Consider the following 17,817-nt stretch of genomic DNA (forward strand, 5'->3'; position numbering starts at 1 on the left):
CCACGGCAGACCTTGCAAGTTTACAGGCACTGAAACACATAAATAACGTCAAAGATGTCGCAGAAATTTGGCCATAACCTGATTTCAAGCAACACTTTCCTAATTCTCTATTTTCCCTAGCTCTATCGTAATTTGCTACGAAACATCAGTATAAAAAGTTGGCGAATAATCTTATCCAGTACTACACCATATGACAACTTTAAAAGAACCAAAAACATTATTAGGGAAAACATATCATACAAATCAATAAGAGAAAATTAAGAGATGGAGTCCGTAGTTGGTTACACACCATATGACTTCTCCAAGAAAATCAAGAGGATACCCAGTTTGAATTGACATCTGCATATGAATCACGTACCAACATGAATCAGTGAAAGCGAAAGTCATACAATAAAAAATCACACAAATAAGTATTCTTTGAGAGGATGGGATATCTGCATTCCATATAACAAAGAGATAAGCTAAATATCGCAAGCAAGATAAATGAGTACCAAAAACTTGCCTTTACACCGAGATTAAGAAATTGTTTGTTTGTAGCTGACTCGGCGTCTGAATCTGAGTCAACCCCTGACTCGGACCGAGTCAACAGTCAGACCGTTTGTTTTCCATTTTGAGTCAGATCTGACTCGACCTATGACTCAGACATAACCCCTGACTCGGACTCATTTAAATTAGGTAACAAAATACCCCTGACTCATGGGACCAAACCACTGACTCACTTATTTCCGAGTCAGATGAGTCAGATCTGACTCAAAACAAACATATCGACTCAGATCCAGATGAGTCAGGTGATTTCACTCAGATCCAGATGATTCAGATCCAGACGAATCAGATGAGTCAGGAGTAAACAAACATGGTGTAAGTTAGATACTATAAGCAGAATACAAAGTGGTGGAGATTTATAGCATATTCATATTTAAATTTGTTCTCCGCAATATGCAAACTCACAAATTATTCTGGTTCTTAAGGCCTCCCGCCGAATTTGGTACTTCCACCGCTGAACTTGTTGTTCGAGGGAGATCCAGTATTTGGAGCTTATGAAGCTTCCCTACATGAGATGGAATAGGACCAGACATGGCTTTTATCTGGGACTGTAACATTCGAACCCAACCAGTATAAAAAGAGGCTCAAACAAAATATATAAATCAAGGTGTCTGCCCAAATTATTTGGAACATCTGACATTGATTTTTATAAGTCCGAATGCAAGAATCCAGACTAAGATGATAGTTAGAAAAAAACGGAGAAACATGGGAAGATTTATGTAGTCGAGCATTTCAGAGGTTCCTGTAATGGAAGAAATTGATTAGTATGAATTAAAGGGATTGAATTAATGGTTTTGATAATACCGAATTGAAGAAAATCTCTGATTTAGGGATTAATCGGATTTTAATGAGATTGACGTTAAGTAGATTTGGTAACCGAAGAGTGGAATAAGTGAAAGAAGTGATCTCAGCGGTCAGATTAGGGCTTAAAAAGCGGCTTCATTCTCCCCCGCGATTTATCTTTTCCATTCTGAGCAGAATAGGAGCCGTTGATGGCTCAAAAATGTACATTTATAACCGTCAGATGGTTCAAAAACCATTGGTTTTTGTGAGATAGATTTGGTTAGATCAACATATACCAAAGTTTAAGCCTTTTAAGGACTTTGAAGAGCCTAGGTTTTGGACTTGTATGGTCAATGGGCCCAAGATTTATTTTGATCCACATTAAACAAGTCACATGGCTGTTTGTAACTGTCTTTGCTTCATTTTATTTTTCCTTTTTGCTTTGTAATTCTTGATACAAATCTTTTGGACCCTCTCTTTTTCAGGTCAATAACTTATTTACTAATTGCAGTTAAATGTAACACTAATTAGGGTTACTCTTTGAGTACCATAATTTGTAACTGAAATGTTGTTATTGGTGTGAGCTAATTTTAGCCACCATGCTTGTATCTTGTTTTGATAGTTTTCGCCTTGTGTGGGAGCCATTCTTTTAATTGAATTTTCCATTTTCCCATAAGATTATTTAGTGATAATTTTTATTTATTCTTTTGGAGATTAGAAGCAAAATGAATGGGTCGACAACATTACTGACTAATTTTCATTTAATTCTCGACCATCTTAAACCTTGGAAATCAAGTAGGGTAGGATTGAAGAAACCTTATGGGGTAGGGTAATTAATGGTGTATTATCAAGTCAAAGACAATTTTGCGGTGGAAGTGTTGAATGCTTAATGTCTTAAAGGACGACTTGTTGTGTATTCTAAGTGATTATCTTTGGGTACCATAATTTGGTCATACGAGTATGTTTTTGTTCCGCAAATCATGTTAGATTCATGTGGTTTGTTCTTTTGTCGCATCTTTAGCGACATTTTTTTATATGGGCCAATTTACGGTAACATCCCACTGTTACGGACTAACTAATCAAATGATAATATTATGCATACCAAAGAACCTTGCATTCTCAAGTTTACACTGCGAGTCATTGACGGAAAACCATGAGCCAAAAGAGTGCCCGACTCCCTCTAGCAATCGTCATACATTCATGAGGTCCTAGTTCCACAATTTGATCATTGAATTAGATATTTGTCCATCATTTTTGATACAGGTAGAGAAGATGTATGCACATGACAGTACTTAGCGTGCTATAACGTGCAGCAATCCGTGATTAGAAAAATCAAAATCAATAAAAAAAAATCAACAAGATGCAGAAAGTTTCTTTAAACAGAACCGATGAAGAAGATGGGTTTTTTTTATTAAGAAACGGTTTCTCTTCTTAATAGTTTAATAGTACTTATTAAGAGAAATTATTATATGTTGAGGGTGGTTTTTATTTTAGACAAAGACTACAAGGGCCTAACTCTAATTTGTTAAGTTCTTTAGTTGTATACAGCTGAAAAAGTCAATCCAACGGATGATGGCTTGATCCAACGATCAATAATGAGCTTGCTCATTTAGTTTTCACGCAAAACGACGCGGGACAACACTGCTCTTACTATTATAGAGAGAAGAGCTTATCAATTAAGACAAAAACCGTCTAAATTCTCATAAAACAAAAGGAAAGAACATAATCCAAGCAAGATATAAAAAGTAAAACTGAAATGATTGTGAGTTATGACCTTAAGTAATTAATTAATCAATGAAACGACTAGACAAGCCTAACTAATCTGTCAATCCGACTACTGTATTACATTTAATTACTTGGTCAAATACGGACAAATTGGAAAAAGTTACGTAGTCCAAACTATGTGTTTCTTGTCTTATGGGCAGGTTCTGGTCTAGGCTCTCGTGCATCATGAGGTGGATTAACTTCTCCATAGCCAGCATTTGCAATGGCAGCTACCTCAGTAGCAATTCGACCAACCATGGGACTCAACATATCCAACCGTGGAAAATCACAGAATGAAGAGGAATGGGAATAGCTGCAATTCGAGAGACAAGTTCATGCATTGTAACAGAAAAATACCTTGATGCACCCCACCTCATACCACATATCGATCACCCACCAATACAACTCCTTCATTCACCACAAATCGACCACGTCGGGGTGAGTAGCAAATACAACTCAACCATCATTCACACTCCATGCGGTATCAACCCTTGGATTGGGAGTAGGTTGTCGTCCCTCTTGACCTCTACCAGTTGGAGCTGTTCCATTCTCAGCATTGGATCCGCTTTCACTTCCAACTTCACGAACACTGTTCTGAAACACATACCTTCCTCCCCGACTCTCTGGAGCACTTCTATCTTCATTACTAGCATCTCCTTGGCCTTTGGGTGGAATGGTGTTTCCATCAACATGCACCTAATCAAGGTGGATCACATCTCATATTACAATTCTTATACAAAAAAGTAAAAATAAATAAAAATAAAAATAAAAATAAAAGAGAATTACCATAATCTTGCATGTTAAATTTGCTTACCTGATCGGAATAAGGCATCTTATATCTTGGTCTCTTCACTACTTGTCCTTGACCTGGAGTGATCTGATCATACAGTTGCTCCAACTTCACTCTTCGATTGTGGCGCAAATTTTCCCAGTGTCAATTGAAATTACGGGTGTAGTTCACTGCTTCTCTGCCATTTGGGAAAGCAATCTCATATGGAAAACTGGAGATGGGAATATTAGGATTGTGCCAATCCAAAGTACACTCCATCAGTATTTCTGGTGTCTCCTCTATGATATCTCCCTCGCAATACAAAACTCGAGGCATGATTTGATCTTTCTTCTGAACTTGGAAACTGCTCTCCTATATGCTTCTGAGATGATGAAACTGAACGAGAAAATGAAAAGTTTTCTCTCTTTCCTGCATATATTTTGTATATGTTACTGAAGATATACAAAACATTATACGATCCACTATCCAAGCAGGCAGAGTGGCAGACCCAATGCCAGAAGAGCTTTGTTGATGAATTTCCAGAAGTCCTCTAACTTACGAGTCTACAACTAAGGAAAGACGGAAATCATGGAGGTATGAACTGAGGTGGATGCAATATAAGAACGTGAGACTCATGTTTATTGGAGCTCGTATTAAGATTTTTCTTTTTACTGGTTGTCCGTATTTAGCTTCAGGTTTAGGTATATCACTGGTCGTTGTTCAATGTTCGAAGGCATTTGACGATGAAGATGGGAAATGCAAGGATGTTAGCAAACTTAAATAGGTGACTATCATTTATCCCTGATATTAAATTTAGGAAACCTTAAATACTAATTTTGAATTTGGGAATTTTTCCTGAAACCCTAATTTCAGTTTTTTTGTATATCAATCGATTCCGGTAGCATGTACTTAGTGTCGTTAGGAACTGAACTTATTATTTATTTCGGTGATTTTAAATGTATTTTTGCTGAAAATGAGAATAATGGATTCTTAGTTGAAGAGATTGAAAGGTTAATATCAGATTTGACTCCATCAAAAGTTTGGTTAATGTCTACTGCAAATTATCACTTAATTATCAGTTATATGAAACATTTGAATGTGTTGGTAATGTTACTTTGTTGTTCAGGGATTAACTATCAGAAAATTTATGTGTTGTAATTGTTGGTAATGTTGAATTCATATAGGTATATCACACAATCCTCATTATTCCGTTGGAACCAGCTTTCATCTGTTGAAGGTATGATTCTAATCAAGGGGGAATGATCATTGATGCTCATTGTTACACCATCCATTTTGCAAGAGTGATTGTGGTGGTGTTTTTCTCAAGTGCCTACAGGGGCTGTTGTCTAAAAACGTCATTGAATGATCTTTACAGTTAGAATGGCCAATTGGGTCTTGGTTCTATTTATGTGACCTTTACTTTGGATTAATTAAGTTAATTCTTCATTGTTATGACATTTCTTCTTCTTTAATGGATCCCCAAAGAAAATGTTTTAGCTTGTGCTAAGAGATATGTGCTTGTCGTCCGCTTGTCATTGCTGACAAGGGAAAATACAGGATTAGAGAACACCACATGCAGGAGATGCAAGTTTGTATTCTGATTTTTTCTTAAGCTTAGGAAAATACAACATTGTTTTTATCCGATTCCTCATGTTTTTTTAACTTCTTTAGGATGGAGTGCACACATTTAACAACTTCCTACGCGAAGGGCTAATCGAATATCTTGACGTTAATGAACAGAAGTTATAGAAAAATGCATTGGTATGTCTATAACTGTAACATTTTCTAGGTTCTCCTTGAAAATGTTAATCCCAAGCTATCAGTAATGGCTTACTTTGGAAAAATTGTTGTTTAGATTGCTTTATATGAAGGGGAACTAATAGAAGATATCACTCGTATAGAAATTGAACCTTTCACGATATTGGGTGTTTCTGCTGGGATAACTCCATTTCCTCACCAAAATCAGTCACCAAGAAATACATATCAGGTTTGCTGAACTTCTTTTACAGTTTCGAGCATAATATTTTCTTCATATACTGGAATTTCCTAAACTAACTTGATTCATATTATTTATGTAGTGTGTAATATGAAAACAAGCAATGGGAAATATTGCTTATAACCAAGTAAGAGTTTTGTTCATACCACAAAAGAGAGTTATCTTCCTACTGAGACTAGACTCTTCATTTAGTATGTTCTTAGTATCTACTTTTTGGCAGTCAATTTTAGGTTGTTCAATTTCTCAACAAAATGTTCTAATTTAATACGATGGTTTTGCAGATGTTGACGGTGGTAAAAGTAGACCAAGCTGTTGTTGGTGCTGCTGTAGTGGTTTCGATGATGTTGATAGAGGTCGTCATGGACCAAAAAGCTGTGGTGGTTTTGATTCTTATGTTGATTTTGAAGATGTTGATGGAGGTGGAAATGCAGCAGAAAATAGACCAAACTGATGTGATGGTTTTGCAGATGCTATGGAGGTGGAAATGGACCAAATGGATGTTGCTGCTGCACTGTCCATGGCATTCAGAACACAGAAGGTTTTCCATTTCAGATCAAGGGTTTAGGTGCAGGTGGTGCCATATGTGTCTAACTGTAGTTAGATACTTGAGTTATAAGAGAAGGGTATATATGTAAAATTTGAGACTTTTTTTTCTTCAAAACTGTTAGATCGGATGGAAGATGACTATTTTGTAATTAAAATTGAAAAGTATGACCATTTTATAACCCAATTACAAAAAGTACGAACATTTTGTAAATGGCCCTAATAAAATTTAGGTCATCTATAATATCCCAAGGAAAGTTCAAATGGTGAGCTAAATTGGTCGATGAATCCCGCTACCAATGTCCAAAAAGAACAGTTTTTTTTTTCCTTTTTTACTGCTTATTTTTTCCTTTGTGAAAACTACTGTCAAACCCTTTTTTCAGTTTTTTTTCACTGTCAAACCCCTTGTCGGAAAACTTCATGGGCGCACCCATTTTCTGCCGAAAAATTTCTCAGAAACCCATATTTTTTAAAATTAGCTTTTCGTTTCTTCTGCCTTCGTCTTCTCTTTTCTTTTTGCTTTTTTATGATTTCCTTCTTCTTGCCCAGTGAACATGGAAAAATTAGTCGAGGATGATCATGTTGCTGTCGTTAATTGACTAGATTTTTGGACAAAATTCAAACTGACTTCAAGTCCATCTGGTATTATGGAGGTTGGGTTTGCTTTAAAGCCATTGAAGTTAAGATCGGAAGGTACGATTTTATGAACTTCTATTCTTTGGGTTATTCGAGTATGTTAATCACAGATATTGGGTAGAATTCTAGGGTTTGTTTCAGAATATGGTTTTGGTATCTTAATTTGTTTATGATTTAAAGATCCACGGTTGCTTAAATACATAAATTCTTAATTTGTGCATGTTAAATCGATCGAAGAGGATGTCAAAGCTTATGTGGGATGCTCGTAAAGGGGCGATGATTCCCGAATTTGATTTACGCGGAATCAATCTTTATTTTTTCCAGGTTAGTTGTATTTTGGCAATGTAATTTAAGTGTTTGAGACTTGGTCTAAGTGAAAATGCTTTAAAATTGTGGAACATTTATGGACTTTTGAAAAATGAAGCAATAGAGAAATATGGTGAAGAAATCAGGCAATGGAAAAAGGCTGCACCTAATCTTGAGATTGATGGTCATTACCCTATGAGAGAATTGTGGGTTCCTGCTAGAAATTGTTGGGATATCATAAAATTCTTTCTCATGAAGGGGAATCTGTGCTCGTGGTTGATCATAATGTTATTAATCAGGCTTTTGTTGCTACGACGGTGGACACTTACTTCCACCTTTTTTATACATATTGCATTCGATGGAGTTTATTAGTATTCAGTCTAAAAGCATTACTTTTTTGTGCTGATTAGTAATGGGCATGGAGTATTTCAGGGTTTTAATTCAAAGCAATTGTGGTGCAAGTATTATGGATTTCACTCATGTGGATAACAATGAATATCCACACATCTACCTTAATCATTTAAATCAGGTACATAAAACAAGTTAAAGCTATTTTGAGTTTTAGATGTTGTACTTGTTATTATTTTTTATATAATTTATTAAACGTGACTAATAGATATGCTACTGGTAAGCACATCTTACTTAAAGTAATAAAAAAAGAGAATATTAAACTAAGTAGTATGAAAACTAGGCAATGTCTCAGTTCACCATTGTTAATAACACCAGGGATACAAAGGAGTCTTGTGTTTGTTCACGGACCACTTGATCCTGTTTTATATTATTGTAGGCTTCTTCCGTGTATGAATGAAATTATCAACTGCATTATAATTGGTAAGAGGAGATCCAACTCCTAGAGAAGTTTGTCATGAAGCAATTTTGTCCTCTTTTAACACTAAGAGGTAATTTTCTTAGCTCAATCTGGGCATAGATGGGGCTGCGAAGACTAGGATATGAGGGTTGATTTGTTGGATGTGGTCTGGTGATGAAATTGGAGGAAGCCGAACTAGTGGTAGTATTGAGTCTGTAGAAGATGAGAAGGAAGTTCTTATGGTGGGTGTGATTTTGGATGTAAAGAATATTAAAGAGAAGTAGGAATGGTGTTGTTGTTGTTGGTATTTGTGTTTGTTGTTCATGGTGTAACTGAAATTGGAATGGTTTGTATTTGTGTTTGTTTTTGGTATTTGTTGCTGCATTGAAGTAGGTAAAAGCTGGTAGTGGTGGATTGGGAGCTACAGATGGAGGATAATGGTTTGCGTGGGAGTTATTGAAACATGAAAGAAGATGATGTTGTGGTTATGACTGTATAACATGTCATGAAGTCGAGAAAATGTCTGCATAACATGTTATGCAGTCATGAAAATGGATGCATAACCTGTTATGCATCTACAAAATTTGTTGCATAACTTGTTATGCAGTCCAGAAAACAGTTGCGTAACACGTTATGCAGTAGCTTTTTTGTTACTATTGAAACCAACAAAAACAAAGACTGCATAACTTGTCATGCACCTACGATAATATCTGCATAACATGTTATGCAGTCATGAAAATGGATGCATAACTTGTTATGCGTCCGAAAATATGGCTACATAATGCATTATGCATCGAGAGAAAATAGATGCATAACATGATATGCATCCGTAAATATGGATGCATACTGCATTATGCATCATTTTTTTTTATGTACGCACTAAAATCAATCAAAACAATGGTTACATAACTTGTTATAGATGCATAACTTTGTTATCCAAATGCATAATTTGTTATGCAGTGGAGAAAATGGTTGCATAATTCGTTATGCGTTCTGCAGAATGTGTTATGCATCTTTTTTGGTGGCCGCATAATGGTTATGTATCAAGTTTTCGAAAATTTTGCCTAAAATGATGATCACCTCCAATTTTTTTGTGAAAAACAAAAATTTGATATTCTTGTTTGTACTCGTTGCGTAGCTCTTTTAAAAAGATTTCCAACGATATAACATTTGTAAAATTCCAAGGCGCGGATTTTTAGATATGTTATATCCAAGTTGTGTTGCCAATTGTACCCCTGATGCATAACCTGTCATGCGGATGCATAATCCGTCATGCATACATTTTTAATAATTTCATATAATTATGGGTGTCACGATACCTAAAATTAATTGTGGGCCTGAGAATGAGAATATTATTTTTTTTGGGTCTCCCCCTAAGTTTCCCTTTTCCTTTTTTATTGCTTATTCTTAGTAGGCCCAAATATTATACTGATTTTAGGTTTAAGCGAGGGTATAAAGCTTGTCAAGCCCACCCCAGGCCCAAATTGATAATAACACCCTGACCAAGGTGAGTGATATCCTGTCCATAAATACATTGACCTTCTTATTAACCACACAGGAAACAAGAAAAAATATTGTTGGAATACCGGGAGACAAGAGAGTATCCGACTCCATCAACTATCATCATATCTGGTATTGAAATTATCCGCATTGGTAAGATGACGAGACTCGTGAGCTAGAGTACCCTGTTGCCGTAGAGAAGATATATGTGATGACATCACATCAAAGTACTCAGCATGCATGCTATAACGTGCAGCAGTCCGTGACATGAAGCCATGGGATTTTGTCTATGTAAGCACTCTATTGTGCTGATTTGATACCGCCGTACGTAATGCAGCTGCTATACTGATGCAATGCGTAACTAGCAGTAATACTATCTCAAAATTCTCAATCTGCTTTTGATGGTCGTTCTGAGATAATTTCTAAATGAGAAGAGTGAGTTGTAACTATATCGTCTATTATTGAGCTAGTACTAGTAGCTGAGAGTGATTCCATCTTTGACTTTGACTAAAATCTCACTGATGACAACAATATTGTACTCTCTTCGTACGTAAATCCGCGATTAAAATCATTATATCCAAATTCAAAACAACCATGGAAACCACAACTAGAAAGAGGATTTAGCTTAGGAACCTTTGTTTTTTTTATATGTTTGTTTGTTTTAGCTTTAAATTCACTTTTGACACTATATCACGTGTGCAGGCGTAGCACTGACTTACCGATATAAGAATGCTAATTACGCTAAGCAGCATCCATCCTTTCTGATCTCTTTCAACCAATAATCTCGATATCATGTGTGGATTGCTTAACACTAATCCTTACAAGTAAGACCGCAATTATAACGGCCATTGGGTGCGTAAATCTACTTCCCTTCATTCTAACACTAGTAAAAATATATAGATATATATGTCCCTGTAACTTGGTGTGAAACGTAAGCCATTGACGCATGTATGCTTCTGGCCGGGAAACCTAACTCATCAGGTTGTATCTATTAATGATTTTCTATTAGCATCACATGATATGCAAAAACTGCGTACCTTCATGTATTTCTTTTCTATATTGGTCTCTGTGAGTATAAAGAAAGAAAGCAGAATAGAGAATGAATAGGAAGTTTGAGGAAGAAGCAAACTACAAGGGTGCATTTGTGGATCGGTCCAATTACGGTGCATGCCCTCAAAAGTTTATTATTCACAACAGAAGCTAGTTGGTTGCGTGACATGGCAGAAATGATAAGTCATTAGGTGACCGAACCCAATTCCTGATGGCCACGTACCTCTCATAACCTGTGTCACCTTAAAGGAGACGAATGGTTTGTCTCCAGGACTTTCAGTATTATACAAGAAGAGTTTGGTGCAAGCATTCATCCAATTATCCAAAGCATTCCCAACCGGGTTGCTCATCCAATGGATGGAGGCGAGAACTTCTTATCTGTTGCGTATCCTGTTTGCTGTGGGTAGCAAATTCCCAGCAGTGTCTAACTGTAATAAGTTCCAAGTTGGTTTTCACTTGCCAGCTCGGCGTTTGGGATAGATCATATTCTTACCCTTGCATATTGATGACTAGCTAATATACGTGCATGCCCACGAGCACTTGCTGAAAATTAACTAAAAGTCCATAGCCGCAAAGGCTGAGTATCATAATGTTTATAACGGTATAAGTCGTAATCCCATTAGCTTACAAACACAAAGTACATGTAAACCACGTCTTGTGATATGTCGTTACACACACCTATCCCTCTTATTTCTCGACCTAAATACAAAAGGAAGAAAAAAAAAGGATTGCGTCATTGCTTTTTCCTTTTCCTTTTTGTCTATGGAGTTGTGAATCATTGTCAGCAGATAAAGTTTGTAGGCTTCTTCATTTGTCGATCACTAGCTAACTCATTCATATAGTGAGCCATGAGCACGATGATGATGATTCAGCCCTTGGATACGGTTATCAAGAGTTTAACATCTGTAAAACAATAATGTCAAGAGTATATATATGATGGATGATACGTGCCTGCTCCATCTCACATGGTGGATGGGAATTAAGATACAAGTTTTCCACCAAAAACCTCAACACCTCATCTCTTCTTGAAAGTTAAACCTAAGTATTTCTGTTTTCAGAGACCTTCGTACATGACACGTTAAATTAAGCTTCGAAAATACTCTGATATCATATGATTGATTATAGTCATGGTAATTGAGTACTTTCTTGGAAAATATTCTGTTGCTGCGCCGCATGAGCATCATCATGGAACCATATACGGTATTGTTCCCTAATATGCATCTAGCTAGGTATATATGTCTCGTACACAAGAGCTTTTACGTAGAGCAAAAGTAGTCAAGATTATGGTTCCAAGCAACCGATGAATCACTAATCATTTCATAATTTCATTCTTATGTACGCACGATGACAAAATGAGAAAGATAAAAGGATCTAGCATTTGAAATTAGAGAATAAGCTAATTAATCCATAATAGCGGCATATTTTGTGTCCATGTGGCTTTTTGTCAGCCTTCATTGTAGATATTCTAGTGTTGTTTAAAACATCTTAAAGTTCACTAAATAATAATGGGATTAAAGAAGAAGAGCATTTCAAATTCAGCTAATTAAGACAGAAACTGTCTAATCCTCAGAAAACAAAAGGAAAGAACGTAATCCAAGCAAGATACGTAAAGTAAGAATGAAAAGATGGAAAGTTAAGACCTTAAGTAATTTAATTAGTAGTGTGATTAATTGGTTAATCAAATAACTAAACAAACCTAACTAATCTGTCAATCAGACGACTATACATATAGTCTATTAAAAGCCCAATTTTGCATTTTTGTACCCTTTTTCTGGATCTATCTCGCATCAATAACTCGACCTCTGACATCTGTAGGTAATTTTAGACAAGTTTCCTTTACAGTGGATACTTGAATTCCAAATATAACGCGTGATAATTTATCTTTTGATATGAAGATTCTTTCGTCATCTGAGCTTCTGGAGAAAAATTGCATCCCAAATTTCGTTTTTGCATCCTCAACCTAAAAGTCTTGTTCCGGCCCCGTGCCTTTGCCTTTATTATTCTCTTCATATTCTTTGTTAATACGATGAGAATCATGTGTGGAAATTGTCATTGCATCAATACATCCATCTTTTCTTAATGTAGGTATTCCTTCACACTTTTAATCTCACACTATCTCACACGTGAGATGTGATTTTTCCGAATAAAAACCTCACCGTAATGAATTTGAAGCTAATATTTTGGAGGTATATTCCTCTTACAAAGCTATATGTTCTTACCGAAAATGAGTATAATCCGAGATGTATCACACCGCCATCTACTGTTTTGAAAATGAGCCGTTGAAAACCAACAAATTTTTAGCCATTGAAATTAAGACCGGTACATTGTGAAATTATATATTTTGGAATGTGCTCATTTTTAATAGGCATGTAAAACTTGGTAAGAGAAATTAATTTCAAATCCGTTACAATTTGATTCTTATTCGTAAAAATTACACTCAACGTGTGAGATGGTGTCAGAATAGAAATGGGAAGGAATCCTTCCACCTATATGATACGACTCTTATCTACAAACTATGAAATGATCCACAATTTTGCACACAAAAGATTTTCCACGTCTTAGAAGTTATCCAAAGACCTAGATAAACAAATTGTATCTGTCCACGCCAAACGTTTCTGCTGCGCTTGATGAGATAATGCTGCAAATATCTTCCGTGTAACGGCCAGAAATAAACTACGTACATATCAAAGTCCGTATATATGATATGCACCCGGCCCCTGCATCAAAGACATCACGGGCATCACCTACCTTACCTACGAACCCCACCACCTTAATGCTTATCCAGAACAAGTAAACCTTACATTAATAGAGTTAAGTTCATGGAAAATCACGGGGAGACATGTCATCCGTTTATGCTTCCCATGCACGTCAAGGTCCACAAACAAAAGTCTTTGTCGGAAGACTAGGAGACCAAAAAATTTCGTATACGTCTAATTGAAAATCATATCTCGATCAAATGACCATCCAAATTCAAGTCATTTTCATCAAAACGGCCCCCAACCCATCTAGAAATAAGATATGTATTCACACTATCACGTGTGCACGCTCAATATGCATTTCTCCAAAAGCAAGTTAGATTTTTTTTGATCGGTAAATAAAGAAGATAGATTAGGGGGAATATATGTTCATGCTACCCTGAGCAAGAATTTGCTTTTTTTTTTTCTTTTTTCCTCGAGAGTGTGATGGATTATCATAGAAACTCTCGGAATGTCCAGACAAGCTTTCGTATTTACTTGTGCGTGAAGATAGCGTGTTGATATCATAATGACTACATTGACCTTCTTATTAACTACACTGGAAAAAATTTAAAAAATTACTGTTGGAAGGACCGGAGACGGGAGTATCCGACTACCTCGACTATCATCATACCATGGAAACGGAAAACGACTTTGATCATTGAATTATCCATAATTTCAGGTAAGATGAGACTCATCTTGTCTGCTAGGGAGAACCCAAAGACTTGACACCAAAATTTTACACCCCTATGTGTGAAATTTTGATTGATTTATTTTTAAAACGGACTCCCCGTTTTTTTCCGATTGGGTAGGGTGAGGAAGAAATATGTGGTTGATGGAGATGACACATGGGGGGTAAAAGGGTGGTGTATAAAGCCGAGGTCTCCCTAGCAGTTTCGGATGCAATGCGTAAGCAGCACTGTCTCAAAGCTCTCAACTTGCTTTTGATGATCAAAATTGAATGAAAGACCGGTACACAATCCAAGAAATTAAACTCGAAAATAAAACTCTCCATCTGTTTTGGGGATATCATTGAGACTACTAGACCAGTACGTAGCTGAGACAGACTGTTGTGAGTCTTATATCTTTACTTTGACTAAAATCTGACTGATGTCTGACAAATATTGTACTCTCTCGTACGTAAATGCTCCTCAAATTCATTCATTTCATTATATCCAAACATAGAAGATTCAACCTAGCAACCTTTTGTTCTTTATATATTTGTTTACCTTCAAATTTACTCGTGCGTAGGCTTAACACTGACCGACTCATCGATATTATTACGGGCAATCGGAGGAAGGATATGTGTAGGAGGAGGTTGTGTGTCAATAGGAGAAGAAATGCGATTGTTAAGCTAAAGATCGAGGAGGAGGAGGTTGTGTGTCAAGATCGTATTAAGAAAGAAATCATTGAATGAAAAGCTTTACTCTAGAGATCAATAGGAGTTTGTGCAGTTGGATGAGTTCAATTTATCAAGCATTTCTGCGATTGAGAATATATGGCTTGAAAGAGAAATTTCAGAGGATGAGATTCTTTCTACCATTAGATCATTCAAGTTGAATAAGTCCCCAGGATTCGACGGATTTCCTACTGAATTTTATAGAGCATCATGGGATGTTATTAAGGACGACTTCATGAAGGTTGTGGACGAGTTTAACGAGAAAGGGGGTGTTGACTGGCAATTAAATTGTACTTTTCTTTCTTTGATTCCGAAGAAAAATGCAGGAATTGAGTTGAAAGACTTTCGTCCTATTAGTTTGAAAAAGAGAAGGAAAAGAAGGAATTGTGTGCAAGTTGGATATGGAAAAAGCTTATGATCATGTTCTTTGGGGGGCTGTCAACGGTGTTCTTAGGAAGATGGGGTTTGGCTGGAAATGGAGAAGTTGGGTTCGATACTACATCTCTACAGCAAGGTTCTCACTGATTATAAATGGAGCAACGAAAAGATTTTTCAAGGCTTCTACGGGGTTGCGGAAAGGAGACCCTCTCTCGCCGTTTTTATTCTTATTGGTGGCTCAAGTGTTTAAGAAACTTATGACCAATGCAAAGACGCGAATGTAGAAGAGGTGCGGAAACTTATGGAGGTTCTAGAGGTATTTAAAGCTAAATCGGGTCTGAAAGTTAATCTGTCCAAAAGTTCCGTGGTGGGCATAAAAGTTCCGAAGGAGCAGATTCAAGTGTGTGCAACTCTAGCAAGGTGCACGGTTGCTGAGTTTCCTATTACTTATCTTGGAATTCCAATTGGAGCTTCCACAAGGTTAAAATCAGTTTGGAATGTGATAATTGAGAAGATGACACTTAGTTTAGCGCCGTGAAAGAGGAGGTACCTATCGAAAGTCGGAAGAGTGGTGCTCATCAACAACACTTTAGCGGCCATCCCTTTGTATTATTTATTTCTTTTTCAGATTCCGGCTTCAGTGGTAAAGAAGTTAGAGAGACTTATGCGCAACTTTCTTTTGGGAGATACTATAGAGAAGAAAAGATTACATTGGAGGTCTTGGAAAAAAGTTAATATTCCAAAGAGTGAAGGCGGGCTGGGTATAAGGAATTTGAAGATCACCAACGATGCTTTGTTAACCAAATGGTTGTGGAGATACGGAGAAGAGAAGGCTAGCTTATGGAGGAAATTGATTTATGAGAAATTTGGTGGTGTTGAAGAAGCTTGGGTTCCTAAAGATTCGAAGATAACTTATGGGTGGGGGTTTTGGGTAGGTATTCTCAACCAATCTTCCATCCTTAAAAATGGGTCAAAGATTTCGTTAGGAAGAGGTAATAAAACTAAAATTTGGGAGGATGTTTGGTGTCACGAAAAACTCTTAAAGAGTTGTTTCCAAAGTTATGGAAAGTGAGTAGGAAGAAAGAAGCTTTAGTTGATGAGGTGAATAATGGAAACGTAGAAATGCCTTGTTGGAACATAGATCCTTGTAGAAGGCTTAAAGAGCGGGAAATTCAAGAGGTGATGGAGTTTTCTAGAATTTTAGACAATCAAGGGCTTCTTGCTGAAAGAGATATACGCAAATGGACTTCCTGTTGGAATCTTGCAACAATGAACAACACGTTAGATGTATCAAAAATAATATGTAAAGACTAATGCGAAACAATTCTACTGAAACACCTTGATGAGGGCAGAATCACAAGTTTAAAAAGTTGTCCTTAACACATTAGTTCGCGGGTATACTCGAGTTGAGTAATGCTAAACCCCTCACAGCGAAGATGTGTCCAGGATAAGACTGCCCGATATAACTTGAGTTAGCACAATGCAAGTTACCCACTCTTGAACTCAGCAACGGGGATGGAAGTAAAACGCCGCAAGAAGATGAAGAAAAGTAGACAGAAAGATGGTCGCTTCTTATTTTTTTGAAAGCAGAATTTCGAGTTGTATTTATAGGATGAAAATACTTGCAAATCAAGTTAGGTTTTGGTTTTCTTCAAAAACATGTAAAAAGAATTTACCCATAAATAAAACTTGTAATAAATAATTTTAGGATTAATTTCCTAAAGAAATCTCGCCAAAAAATGAATCCATGTAGAAAAGGAACTTGGTGCATGGCATGCGTGCATATCGCGTTATATGTATTAAAAATAATATGTAAAGAACTAATGCGAAACAATTCTACTGAAACACCTTGATGAGGGCAGAATCACAAGTTCAAAAAGTCCATGTAGAAAAGGAACTTGGTGCATGGCATGCGCGTATATCGCATGACCCACCCGCTCCACCCACGTTTTTACAATACATACATAAGAGTATGATTATATAGTGGAGCTCCTCTTTAGTTTTCCACAATGTGGGACTAAAGGTTCCACTTCATTCACCCGAAAAATGAGTGAGTATCCTTAGACCCTTAGGTTATTAGATCAAACCACACCAAGAACATAAAAACTTTTAATTAAAACTCATTTTCTCCAACACTTCCAACCCGCAAGGTAGTTCTCGGTTAGTTATTGTTATAGTTGGCTTATGCATGATCAGGGACGAACATCACTAACTAAGTTTCCATCTGACTACATATGAAATAAAACAATTCCTCCAAGAATTAGTTTTCTGGTTTGGGCAGCAGCTCATAGAATTGTACCAACTCTTTCCATGTTATCGAGAAGAGGAATAGCAGTGGTAAATATGTGTGCCTTTTGCAATAACAATGAGGAGTCAGTGGAACACCTTTTCTTCCATTGTCCTTTCGTTTGGCAGATTTGAGAACACTTTCTTCATCAGTTAGGCATTATTTGGGTTCATCCGACGTCCGTTCTCGAGTTTTTATGGAAATGGAAATTAAAGGTATCTATCAAACCTCTTGTCTTCTTGAGATATTGTTTGCCGTTTGTTATATGGTGGGTTGTGTGGTTGGAAAGGAATGATATTATGATTGTTAAGAAAGAAATT

This window comes from Papaver somniferum, chromosome 4, assembly GCF_003573695.1.
Source record: "Papaver somniferum cultivar HN1 chromosome 4, ASM357369v1, whole genome shotgun sequence".
NCBI classification, from domain to species: Eukaryota; Viridiplantae; Streptophyta; class Magnoliopsida; order Ranunculales; family Papaveraceae; genus Papaver; species Papaver somniferum.